This window comes from Zootoca vivipara, chromosome 7 (assembly GCF_963506605.1).
Source record: "Zootoca vivipara chromosome 7, rZooViv1.1, whole genome shotgun sequence".
NCBI lineage: Eukaryota > Metazoa > Chordata > Lepidosauria > Squamata > Lacertidae > Zootoca > Zootoca vivipara.
This window is the reverse complement of record NC_083282.1, coordinates 13,675,800-13,690,288: the sequence shown is the minus strand read 5'-3', so window position 1 is coordinate 13,690,288 and position 14,489 is coordinate 13,675,800.

Here is a 14,489-nt window from a genome sequence, read left to right as displayed (position 1 = left end):
CTTACATCTATCCAGCACTTTGCTGTTGAAATAATTTGTGCCTCTCGTTGCACTGACACCCTTCCTTAAACCCCTACACCAACTTTCTGTCCATTCTTGGATCCAGCACAATGTCCTTCTCTACCTTCAAAGCCCCCCCCCCCATGACCTTGTCCCACGTATCTTTCTGCTCTTACATCCTGATACCTCCCTGCCTCTGATCTTCACTCACCCAGCTCCATTACAATAGTTCAATTAAAAACATAAAGTTATAAAATAAAAAGCACGGAATGATAGAGAGTGCAAGGAGCGTAACAAATCACAATATTAGAAAGAACAGGGACATAAAATCCAACCCTTTTGGCTAAAAACACAGCAAAATAAAAATGTACTAATGGTGCATCTAAACACCACAAATGACAATGTCTCTCCTCCAGGGCAGAGAATTCCAAATCCTGGGTGCTACGATGGAGAAGGCCCTGTTCTGGGTACCAACCAACTGAACATCTGCTGGTGGGGAATATGGAACTGCTGCTGAAGACTTGAATGGGTGGATAGAATCACATGGGGAGATGTTAACCTTCAACCTGGTCCCAAATCATTTAGGGCATAGCAGCTGCTGTTTGAGAAAAACACATTTCCAAAACTCCATTGAGGACACATAATTCATTATTTCTCCTTGTTTGGACCCAGGGTAAAGTGTTTCAAGGATCAGAAACATGTCATACAAGAGAATCTTTTGATTCTCCTACACGTCTTCAAATGTGTCACATCCATGTAGCGTGCTTTTCTCATGGGCAGCAATAAATCATGCAAAACTGAAAATACATAAATAAAACTAAGCCCAACAGCCTCATGCATCAGCTTACAGAAAGCCGGGGGGGGGGGGGTATTATTTCTTAGGTTGTTCATTGCTTCTGAATTGCAGCTACTGTGAAAGGAATCCAGCTTCTTTTCTGGAAAACTACTTAACAAAGGACAAGGAAGTGATATTAGCCGAGAACTGAGGTCACTAATGGAGTGTGTCTTCTCTGTTTGATATGATTATGAACACAGTTTGCGCTGAAAGCACAACAAAAGGAACAATTGTGGGGAAATCCATGGTATATAGTATGAGTACTTGCGCTATTGTTTCAGCAGCAGGAAAAAAATAAATGGAAATGGTGAGGGCATCAAGAGAGCCTTTCATTCTCTTGATTTGCAGACAATAGGGTAGGTTGTTTGAGAGTGATCTCTGGTTCCTTGTGCTGAAGGGAGGGGAAAATTCATTTCCAGGAGGTAAAATTGGTTTTGCTGTTGACACAGCTTTTGTTTGAACAATAATGGATTCAGGGTAGGAAATCAGTTCCACTTCTGAAGAAGAATCTGCATGGGTTGCCCAAGGTAAGGTCTTCTAAAAAGTGCATCTCTAACCCTCTAGGCATTCATTTTATTTTACCCTGAGAAAATGAAGTGGGCAGAATCTGAAACAAGTTCTCTGCTTGCAGAGATACTGGATTTATCGAATACAACCCCCCCCCCCTGATTTATATCAATCTTAAGATTTCCAGTTATGGATGGGTGGAATGTGTTTTGAGAAGTGTTGAATTTGAGAAGTTGATAATAATGCCATTTTTCTGTTTAAAGTAACAAATGTCAGCTGAAATTTCAACAGTTTTACAGTAGTTATGTAAAGGGACCCCTGACCATTAGGTCCAGTTGCAGAAGACTCTGGGGTTGCGGTGCTCATCTCGCTTTACTGGCCGAGGGAGCCAGTGTTTGTCCACAGACAACTTCTGGGTCATGTGGCCAGCATGACTAAGCCGCTTCTGGCGAACCAGAGCAACGCACGGAAACGGCGTTTACCTTCCTGCTGGAGTGGTACCCATTTATCTACTTGCACTTGACGTGCTTTTGAACTGCTAGGTCAGCAAGCCCTAGGCTCTGTGGTTTAGAGTCTAGTACGTCACAGTATATGTCTGTTCTCTGCAATGAAACCAGGAGTACAAAAATGTGTTTATATCATTTCTATGAATAGTAAATTACAGAGCAATCTAATGCAAACAAAAGTCCTGCTGAGTCCTGTCAAAGTTATTTTCAGGTTAGTGTGCATATTTATTGCGGTCACGGTACCTGTAAATTATTGTTTCAATGTTTAAATGCAGTTAACAAATTTACCAGAAATGTCCAATATGATGTTTCCAAGCTCTACTTCTGCTGTACGAGCCCACAAAATGCATCTTGTTCCAAAGTTAATGGGTTTCATTCATCTAGTCCTCACAATCTTCCAGTGGGGGAGAGGTCAATTCCAGTGCATTAAATTTATCTGCATGTCCACACAGTATTTCAGTTGTGGCTTCAGAGGCCATCATACTAGCCAATACCTAGATTGGACCCCCCATGCGCACAGACATCTTTCGTATTTGTGATGAAATGAGGTTCCATAAGGTTTCTGACTCAATCCCTGGAGTCAATTTGCATGTAACATGTCATTTGGGTCTGGCACATCATGCTTTTATTTCTTATGCTTCTTTACATGGGTTGTAACTCGGTTTTACAATAGTTAAATCCTAATGGAACCATAGCTGCCAAGTCTCCCATTTTTCGTGGGAAACCCCTGGATTTTAATGCGTTTCCCACTGTTATCCCGAATAGAAAAAAAAATCCTGTAAATCCCCCGATTTCCTAGCGGCCAGGGAGGCTCCTTCTGCACATGTCTGGACCGATTTCGGGTGCTGCTCTGCCCAAATCTGCCCATGCGCAGAACCGATTTCGGGCACCGGAAATTGGGCAGCACCGGCACCGAACGTTGCTTCTACACATGTCCAGACATGCGTAGAAGCGACCTCTGGTGCCGCGCCGCTGCTGATCCTGGATTTTTCAACAGGAGACTTGGCAGCTATGAATGGAACACAGGGGAAAAAACCCACCCCAGCCTGTAAAAAAAGGCTGGGCAGTATTCAGTATTTTAGTTGCACAGCATGACCCTTTGTAACTAGCGATTTCCTTATATGGCTCCATATGGGGCTGTTAATAATACACACACACACACACAAACACACACACACACTCAGTCTAAACTATGAAATATCTAGGCCATCAAGTTTTATTAAAGCAATGAAAAAAAGATTGTTTGATAGACAAAAGTAGGAGAGTAATTTCCATGTACATATTGCGAAAACATGAAATCAGAATTCTCCTAGATGCTGCAAATGACATTTCTTATTTTGCTGTCTTAGTACTTGGGCAATGATCCAGGGGTGTGCTCCTCACTTTTCCTGACAATTTTCTGCTTGACAGCTTTCTCCCATCACAGTCATAAACCACTTCAAAAACTCCCTGAAATGTAAAACACATTTTGAGGAGGTCTAACAGAAAAGCTGGGAAAACATAGTTAAAGCTATGGTTTTCCCAGTAGTGATGGATGGAAGTGAGAGCTGGACCATAAAGAAGGCTGATCGCCAAAGAATTGATGCTTTTGAATTATGGTGCTGGAGGAGACTCTTGAGAGTCCCATGGACTGCAAGAAGGTCAAACCTATCCATTCTGAAGGAAATCAGCCCTGAGTGCTCACTGGAAGGACAGATCCTGAAGCTGAGGCTCCAATACTTTGGCCACCTCATGAAAAGAGAAGAATCCTTGGAAAAGACCCTGATGTTGGGAAAGATGGAGGGCACAAGGAGAAGGGGATGACAGAGGATGAGATGGTTGGACAGTGTTCTCGGAGCTACGAACATGAGTTTGACCAAACTGCGGGAGGCAGTAGAAGACAGGAGTGCCTGGGGTGCTCTGGTCCATGGGGTCACGAAGAGTCGGACACGTCTAAACGACTAAACGACAACAACAGAAAAGCTGGAGAAGACAAATACATATTGGGGGGAGTGGGGGGGGCTAGAATCTTATGTGCATTCTTATCACTTAGAACAAAAACATTGGTATTTGTGAGAGCCCTATTCAGGTCATCTTTACAGATACTGCACAGAGTAGCCCTGCCTACAGCGTTCGTCTTCACTGGGTGGTAGATTCAAAGTGGAATTTTATGCATGTTCCATTTGAATGCACTTACAATCTTCCCCACAACAAATCTTCCTGATTGCAACTTGTCTTCAGATCTCCCCACTCCATGTGGGAAGCTGAGGGTGGGGGTAGGGAGGCAGCATGCATGAGGGTGATGTATGGATGCAGGTATGAATTTCTTCTATAGACACATGAAGACCTGGGGAGGTGACGCAAAGTTTAGAAATTAATAAACGGCAGAATTTAGATAATATTTGAAGCACTGAGGGGAAGATGCCAGATGTCAGAATTAAAATGCAGGAGATTGCTTGGGGGAAAGGCCGGCAAGGTTTAATTATAGGAGGCATGATGTCACATAGGAAAAAAATGTGTCCTTTTGAAATTCAGAGATTCGGGAAGATTGGGGAAATTGGGATGAGCTGCTGTGAAGGCTACAATCATTTTGGTGAGTTGGCTGAAGCAGACTGGGGAAGAGGCACAGAGATGCTTGGGAATTCAATTCTGGGCTGTTGTGAAGGATTGTCTACCCCTGACATGTGAAATCTCTCTCCATTGAAAGCTTCTAATGTAAATATGTGTAGAAAAATCCAATGGCAAAGCTACATGTTCCAGCATCGGGGGTGGAGAGCAGGCGGGGGTGTGGCTGTCGAGCCTCCCAGGGGTGTGGCCCAGCGTGGCAGGGGCTGCGCAGTGCATGTCCGGCGGCGGCCGCGATGGTACCCCCCTCACCAATGGTGTTGGGGGCGGTGCGCTCCCCCCACCCCACCCCGTTCCTCTGCCAGTGGATAAATCATATTTTGAAGACATTGCAGACTCTGCCTTGCCTCATTTCCCCCAAAGGAACACAGACCCTGGCTGAATGCCAAGACCCCTTGGATTCTCATGCACCGCTAGGCAGAGTAACAATACTGTGTAGCTTTCAATATTGTTTTAGTTCTCGTGGTTGCTTTTTTTTTTAAGAAAACCAAAATTTGCCAACCCCCTCTGACTGCTTTGTGTAGACTTAATTTTCCACATGTAAGCATCCAGTGTGCCCCCCCAAGGATACTTAAGTGTATGCAATACTGACACACACACACACACACACACACACACACACACACACACACACACACACACCGATGTTAAAAGTGTGGCACTTACTGTAACAACTTCATGGTGAGTTCCGGCACCTTTTATTCTAAACAAACAAACAACACACTACAAGCTTCCATTTATGAGTCTCTGCTGATGGTGAAGGCAGCCTGAGCTTACTGCATGAGAAAAGGCAGAAGTGAATACTGTAGAATTGTGACTATTTGCATGTGTAACAAGCCCAGCTTTGATTTTTGTGCTGAAATAATATCGTTGCCGCGTGCGTGTAAAAAAAGGCATAACTCTTCATGAATGAGCTCTGACGCAGCCTGCGGGGTGATCGACTGCTTTACGTTCCCGCCAGTGATGAATCCCTCTGAAACTGGCTTTGATTGGTCGTCCCCCTCCAGAAGTCTGCTTTTAATCAGTACAAATGGCACTACATTATTTAGCACTGAGAGCACCAGCTCATCAATTATTGATCTGCCGTGCGGCAGAGTTATGCGCCGCTAATTAGGCGGGGGAGAGTTTCAGAAGTTAGGGCGTTCTGACCTTTCCCCACTCAAGTGCGCATCATAGAATCGTAGAGCCTGCAATCGTAGCATTGTAGTGTTGGAAGGGACCCTGAGGATCATCTAGCCCAACCCCCCTGCAGTGCAGGAAAATGCAGCTGTCCGATATGGGGGATCAAACCTGCAACATTGGCATTATCGGCACCACACTCTAACCAACTGAGTTATCAGAATAACATTACTTTGGGGGAAAGCCTGGACTTGCAGGGGTAGTGTGCAAGCTCTGGTCTGAGCATGCTGCAAATAGAAGAGACAGCAAACAGAAGTTCTTCAGTATCTGACGTCGTGCCCCAAAATGTGCATTTCATGATGTAGAGGAAGGGGGTCTAGTTAGATGCATTTTGCTTTGTTACTTTTCTTCCTTGAGCATACTACCTCCCCCATTCAATAACTTCCTTTGCCATATCAATTTTGATAACATAGTGGTACCTCGGTTTAAGAACAGTCTGGTTTAAGAACGATTTAGTTTACAAACTCCGCAAAACCAGAAATAGTGCTTTGGTTTGAAAACTTTACCTTGGTCTAAGAACAAAATCCGAACGGTGTAAGGGCACCGACGGCGGAAGGCCTCATTAGGGAAAGTGTGCCTCAGTTTAAGAATGGTTTTGGTTTAAGAATGGACTTCAGGAATGGATTAAGTCACCGTGGTCATTCCACCCAGTGAATGTAAAAACATGAAATGCAAATCCATGTTGTGTTGTGATATGCTCTCTCTCTCTCTCTCTCTCTCTCTCTCTCTCTCTCTCTGTGTGTGTGTGTGTGTGTATGTGTCTTCCTCACCTCTTTTCAACAGAAATGAAAATAATTACTTCTTTTAACAGCTGTACAGATCTACTACAGTTTATGAATATGCAAGACAAAGAAACGATGCAAAATTATTCCCAACAGCAACAGCATGCTTTGAAATGAATGGAAGCTGTTACAGGATTCAGTTCCTATATTTTTCCTGGTTACGCTGAAGCAGGATTGTAGAAAATAACCGAGAAAAGTAAAATTTAGCAGAAACACACACACACACACACACACCTTTTCCTCCCGCTAAATCACTTTGGCTCTTTTAATTGTTTCCATTAATCTTCTTGACTTTTTCTTTCTGATACCTGAATGAAAAGCCAACAGACTTAGCACTACATGAAAATGCTGGCCTTTTTGTTAACCAAGGTAGCATGGAATAATAGTGTGTACTTACGTTCACATCCAAATGAGAAATATTTATGAATTGTTATTTTAGAGGTTTTAAAGGTTTTTAGTTCATAGGGGTATAACAGTAAGTTAATTTTTTTTTCACTGAGATTTGAAAGCTTAGTCTTAATGTTTATTTAGAAATAAGCCCCACTAGAATTACATATGAAGGGTAAGAAGCTGACCTTGAGTTTCAGAAGCACTGCCCATGCCTAGATAGATCCTGCCCAAATTCTGATTTTAAGAAATTGTATTAAATTAATTAAATTTGGTTTGATTTGTAATAATTTGGAAAATTAATAAATAATAATAATTTGAAAAAAAAAGAAACCTTATCCCATCCTTATTGGAGTTGGCCAGGCATCCCCAAACTTCGGCCCTCCAGATGTTTTGGACTACAATTCCCATCTTCCCCGACCACTGGTCCTGTTAGCTAGGGATGTTGGGAGTTGTAGTCCCAAAACATCTGGAGGGCCGCAGTTTGGGGATGCCTGGAGTTGGCCATTCAGCTAGGACAGGCATAGGCAAACTCGGCCCTCCAGATATTTTGAGACTACAATTCCCATCATCCCTGACCACTGGTCCTGTTAGCTAGGGATGGTGGGAGTTGTAGTCCCAAAACATCTGGAGGGCCGAGTTTGCCTATGCCTGAACTAGGGTGTCGTTCAAAGGGTGCTTGATTCTGAAGCAACTTATAGCTGCTGGAAGTTCAACTTCAGTGCAGCACCAAATCAGTAAGCAGAGAGGAAGCAGGAAGCTCTTTTTAATTCCTTGGAACCTATATCCAATTAAAGCATTGTATAAAGGTTAGCAGTCAGTGTCAAAACAAGTAGGCCACTTTAATGCCTGTTCTGTGCTTACAATGCAAAAAAGTTCCAGGACTCACATATTTACTCATAATGTTAATGATCTGCATTGTATTTGTGCGTTGATTTAGAATCCAAGTTAATACAAGAAGTTTACCTTAGAAGGTAAAAGCCCAGAAGCATTTCATCACCACACTTTGCAATGTAGGGCTTTGTTCTACAAAAAGGGCATTGTTGACACTAATTCCTCTATAGTGCTATCAAACAGGGCTTTAACAGGGCTGCCACATCCTCACCTAAACCTTGGCATTTACCGAGGCCCATCATTTCAACCTGATCGCTGCACTGTATTCCAGAATGACTGAGGGGCTTATTCATCTTTCGCTGCTTCCAAACACAGCAGTTCCAGTTCAATGTTCTTTTTCATGTTATGTTCTGAAAACAGGTCACCTTCTGTCTGATCATGCGAATGAACAAATATGTATCATAGATCAATTGAAGGACTAGAACTACTCAACGCACCAGAAGTGGCAGAAATGAATGTACTAAATTTGTGGAGTTCAGAGTGGCGGGAAATTACACCAAATAAACAAAAAAGATGCACATGTAACCGAGAGCCAAACAGTGCGTGGTTTTTTTTTTATTTAACATGCATGCTTTCAGAAATGAAAATCTGCATCAGCTGTGAAGCTGATAATTAATGAGATCAGGGCAGAGATGGAGGGGGAAATTAATTCTTTCCTCCCCTCCTGTAGAAAACCCTGAACTGGCATTTGCTTTAGGAGGAAAATTTCTCAGTTTTTATCTATGAAACGCGAGGCTCTAAATCTTAGGTTCTATCCATTTCATAAAATGGACAGAACTTAAGATTTATAATGACAAAAATCCTATCTTCCCTTTGGAACTCAGTGTAGGCACTGCTCCCATTTGTCAATGTTTTCTCGACTGCCTCGTATTGAAATCCACTAATGACCTGCCAATTCTACCCAAGGAGGCTGTCAGTATTAGATGTTCCAGAAAATAATACTTTTGTTTACAAGCTTCCCCCCTCCCCATCAAATTAAAAGAGTTCATTTATTTTGCCACTCTAATGGAACTTTCATGACCCTTCTAAGCAGCACAGAAAAGTGTTTGTTTATATAATCAGTTCAGTTATTTGTACATCTTGCACCAAGGAGTTTGTCTGCACTACACATTTGTATTGGTTTTATACTGCTTCGTGGCATCTCCCCCCCCCAAAAAAAACCTTCCAAATATGAAAAAAATTGGTCGATTAACAATTAACATACACTCATTTACATGTAGGAGGAATGTCCAAAATAGAACAATAAATATAATCACCCCTAAGTTTTAAGAAATTTAGGCTGCAATACATCTTGCCAGGTAAAGATGTAGCTAGGTTATTGATTTTTCCAATTCAGATCTTGCAAGTGTCTTATGAAATCGGGTGAGAATTCTGTGAGATCTCACAATATCTCGTTGGAAGCCACCACTGCATGACTCTGCTAAGTGATGCTCTGGCAGGGGAATACTAGTAGGGAGATACACCTTCCCATTTTGCCTCAGGTGGTGAAATAGAATGGGCCACCCTTGCCTGGAAGGTCTCCCTGCTGAACAGCAGAGGGTGCGTGTTCCTTTTATGGCAGGGGTGGCCAGCTTCCAAGAGACTGCGATCTACTCACAGAGTTAAAAACTGGCAGTGAACTGGTTTTTTTTAGGAAGGAAAGCCCTGTTTTGGGGGGTTCACATAAAAGTTGTTGAGCTTCTTTAGGAAGGAGGAAAGCGACATTGAGTTTTTTTGGCCCTGTTTTTGGTGGCTTAGGTCATTTGAGGGGTACAGGAAAAAGGTGTTGAGGTTTTTTAGGGGAGACAAAGTTTTTTAGCTTCTTTGGTGGGGAGCCACTGATCTACCGGTGATCTATCACAGACGTCCAGTGATCTACCAGTAGATCATGATCTACCTGTTGGACATACCTGTTTTATGGGAAGTTGGTTTGGCCTCCCTTCGAGACAGCTTGAGTGAGAGATCTTCTCTGGGGTAGTTGGGCCCTTAGGAGCAGGCAGGGCCAGATTTAGGTTTGATGGGGCCCTAGACCAGGCATCCCCAAACTTCGGCTCTCCAGATATTTTGGACTACAATTCCCATCATCCCTGACCACTGGTTCTGTTAGCTAGGGATCATGGGAGTTGTAGGCCAAAACATCTGGAGGGTCACCGTTTGGGGATGCCTGCCCTAAGCTACTGGAGGTAATGGGGCCCTTTATATGTCCAGCTGTCCTTTGTCAACAACAAATTGTCGCTATTTTTTTGTGTTGAATATATTCTATATGGTAATTTATGCACCTAATAGGTATCTAAAGCCATTTGCACATAACAAAATATGTGTTTTATCAAAGTAGTTGTTGATCTGAAATACAATTAAGAAGAAGTATATTAATAGTGAAATACAATTAAGAAGTACTGTATATTAACAGTGAAATAATTATTAAGCTCTAACTTGAAATGTTTTTTTTATTCATAACAAACTTAATAATGCAAACACATTGGCATTTGGCAATAACAAAAGTTCCTTTAGAAACACAATTTACAAAGACTCATTGCGGACAAACGCCGACTCCCTCAGCCTGAAAGTGAGATGAGCGCCACAACCCCATAGTCCATAGTCGCCTTTGACTGGATTTAACCATCCTGGGGTCCTTTACCTTACAGAAACTGGTGGTAGCTCTCTGGGGTTTCAGGAAGAAGTCTTCCCACCCCTATGTGGAGATGCTGGGATCAAACCTAGGACTTCCTGCATTCAAAGCAGATGTTCTGGTGCTGAGCTACAGCCCTTCCCCAACCAGGCAAAAACCTTTTTATTTCCCAAGGCTTTTCATTTCAGAAAGGAATTTACTGTAGCCAGTTTTATTTTCTGTTTCATCTCTATTTTTATTGCAGTGCTGTTACTGCACATTTGACTCTTGTGTATTTTTGTCTGGCTGCCCTGATTATTTATTTATTTAAAAATCTATACCCTGGTTGTTTTGAGGGTTTTTTTTTTAGGAACTTCCTCCACGAAGCACAAAGCTCTCCGATAAAAACCAACTCTGCCTAGCAATAAAATATAAATGAAGTAACGAAGCAATTTATTTAATTACATGGAAAAGTGGAGTTCCGAAACAGAATATACAAAAAACAATATGAATAAATAAAAATAAACAAGAATTAAACACTAGAGAAAGCCCCAACAATCCAGAGGTTTTTTTGTTTTTGTTTTTTGTTTAAAGTTAAAGGACCCCTGGTTGGTTAAGTCCAGTCAAAGATGACTATGGGGTTGTGGCACTCATCTCGCTTTCAGGCTGAGGGAGACAGAGTTTGTTCACAGACAGCTTTCTGGGTCATGTGGCCAGCATGACTAAACTGCTTCTGGTGCGATGGAACACCATGATGGAAACCAGAGCGCACAGAGATACCGTTTATCTTCCTGCCGCAGCCATACCTATTTATCTACTTGCACTGGTGTGCTTTCGAACTGCTAGGCTGGCAGGAGCTGGGACAGGGCAATGGGAGCTCACCCTGTCATAGGGATTTGAACCGGCGAACTTCTGATCAGCAAGCCTAAGAGGCTCAGTGGTTTAGACCACAGCGCCACCCGCGTCCATCCAGAGGGTAGCCTGCTCCTGAAGTTGGACAAGGACTCTGAGGATGTGCAGATACACACAATATCCATGAGTTTCAGCACCCATCATTTAAGTCACCTTCCCAGCCCTATAGGTGTTAGGTCCACTCGTTCAGCCTGGACACTAAGGTCCAGATCTGAGGGCCTTCTGGTGGTTTCTTTACTGCAAGAAGTGAAGTTACAGGGAACCAGGCAGAGGGCCTTCTTGGTAGTGGTGCCCACCCTGTGGAATGCCCTGCCATCAAATCAGACCTGAGTCTATCTCTTTGAGTGTAGGAGACATGTGTGCCTCCACTTTTAATTCATAAAGAAGCTTCCCTCCTCCCACCTCCAGTATCAACAGTTCAGGAAACACTGCCTAATGAAAGCACCACATTTGATGGGGCGGGGATGGAAGCAGCAGCTCTCTCTCATATCTTCACAGAAATATTCATTAGCAATGTCATATCCTGCCGGAATTATCAGGGCTGGAATGTGCTCAACTAAATATTTGTATGGATGAATGAACATAGAACAACTTATTTTAGCCATTTTCCTTATGTATTTGGCTGAGAACGTGCCCTCATTTTGCATATCCCTGTGTTGCAACTGCCAATACATTTCTATTTTTATCCTTGTTAACATGGACTTAAAGTCTACCCATAGGGCTTTTGCTCATTTGCAAAGAAAAATACTATTCATGATATCAGATACAAGCTCTTGATGTAAATTATGATACCGAAGACAGCAACTTTTTCATCTCAGCAAAAAAGAAAAGCTTCCATGCACAGATTCTTCTGAATACCCCCTTTATGTCTCCTGTGTGCATTCAAAATAATCAAAATTAATGTCTTTTCCTCCAGATATAGAAGCTGGCTGCAGTCATCCAGGGATGCACTCACATGTGTGAATCAGTTCTTTCTCTACATCAGCTTGACAGCAGTCATGAAATTAAAAGACGTCTGCTTCTTGGAAGAAAAGCAATGACAAACCTAGACAGCATCTTAAAAAGCAGAGACATCACCTTGCCGACAAAAGTCCATATAGTTAAAGCTATGGTTTTCCCAGTAGTGATGTATGGAAGCGAGAGCTGATCGCTGAAGAATTGATGCTTTTGAATTATGGTGCTGGAGGAAACTCATAGAATCATAGAATCATAGAGTTGGAAGAGACCACGAGGGCCATCCAGTCCAACCCCCTGCCAAGCAGGAAACACCATCAAAGCATTCTTGACATATGTCTGTCAAGCCTCTGCTTAAAGACCTCCAAAGAAGGAGACTCCATCACACTCCTTGGTAGCAAATTCCACTGTCGAACAGCTCTTACTGTCAGGAAGTTCTTCCTAATGTTCAGGTGGAATCTTCTTTCTTGTAGTTTGAATCCATTGTTCCATGTCCGCTTCTCTGGAGCAGCAGAAAACAATCTCTCTCCCTCCTCTATATGACATCCTTTTATATATTTGAACATGGCTATCATATCACCCCTTAACCTTCTCTTCTCCAGGCTAAACATACCCAGCTCCCAAAGCCATTCCTCATAAGGCATCGTTTCCAGGCCTTTGACCATTTTGGTTGCCCTCCTCTGGACACCTTCCAGCTTGTCTGTATCCTTCTTGAACTGTGGTGCCCAGAACCGGACACAATACTCCAGGTGAGGTCTGACCAGAGCAGAATACAGTGGTACTATTACTTCCCGTGATCTAGATGCTATACTCCTATTGATGCAGCCCAGAATTGCATTGGCTTTTTTAGCTGCTGCATCACACTGTTGACTCATGTCAAGTTTGTGGTCTACCAAGACTCCTAGATCCTTTTCACATGTACTGCTCTCAAGCCAGGTGTCTCCCATGGACTTGAGCGTCCCATGGACTGCAAGAAGATCAAACTTATCCATCCTGAAGGAAATCAGCCCTGAGTGCTCACTGTAAGGACAGATCCTGAAGCTGAGGCTCCAGTACTTTGGCCACCTCATGAGAAGAGAAGACTCCTTGGAAAAGACCCTGATGTTGGGAAAGATTGAGGGTACAAGGAGAAAGGGGACGACAGAGGACGAGATGGTTGGACAGTGTTCTCAAAGCTACCAACATGAGTCTGACCAAACTGCGGGAGGCAGTGGAAGACAAGAGTGCCTGGCGTGCTCTGGTCCATGGGGTCATGAAGAGTCGGACACGACTATACGACTAAACAACAACAAGTTGGCGCAATATTGATCATGCATTTGTATATTTTGCATTCTCCATATTTAGTTTGATCTGAGCTAGGACTCACGAATGCTGAATCCTCAAGTCTCTTGTTTAGAGTTAGGAATAGCAATAGCAATAGGAGTAATTTATTGGCCAAGTACCAAGCATTCTTGGAATTTTGCTTTGACTACATTGCAATGTAAAAATGCACCTCATACAAACCCTATTCCGCTCACAATACAATACAACACCACAGCAAAGGAACCCCACCCCACAACTGGCCTCCCCTTCCACTACCCTACTATGAGTTTAACAGTTTGATGGCACAAGGTGTGTGTTGGGGGGGGGGGCTGTTCCTGTGCCTAGCCGTTTTTGTGTATAGAGTCCTGTAGCGACATCCAGATGGAAGTAAATCAAACTGATGATGATCAGGATGCAAATTTAGGGCTCATCCACACTGCCCAGCCGCTTTCCTCCAGAAAAATCTGCAGTTTACCACCGAATCAGACCAAATGGCAAGTGGGGGTTCTTCGGATTGCCTTTTCTTCTGATTTAGCAGCAAGGAGCATATTTTCCAGGGGAAAGCTATGGGGCAAATGCAAAACCACTTGGATAAGTGAAAAACCATTCAGACCCGTGTTTTCTGGGCATAGGACAAACAAAAATGTGGATGAAGCCTTAATCCGCACTAGGCAGATATGCTTTCGGTCATCAGGAGAGCTGATGCTGGATTAGGTGTACAGACGTACCTTGAATCCTGAACGCCTTGTGACTCAAATGTTTCAGCTCCTGAATGCTGCAAACCCAGAAGTGAGTGTTCCAGTTTGCAAATGTTCTCTGGAAGCCAAATATCTGGCACGGCTTCTGAGGCTACTGATTGGCTGCATGAAGCTCCTGCAGCCAATTGGAAACTGCGCCTTGATTGCTGAATGTTTTCGGAAGCCACACGGACTTCCGGAACGGATTCCGCTCAACAACCAAGGTACGGCTGTAATGCATAATTTGGATGGATTTGCACTTCCCTGAATGATCACTTTCAAAGTCTGTGTGTGTGTTCCTGG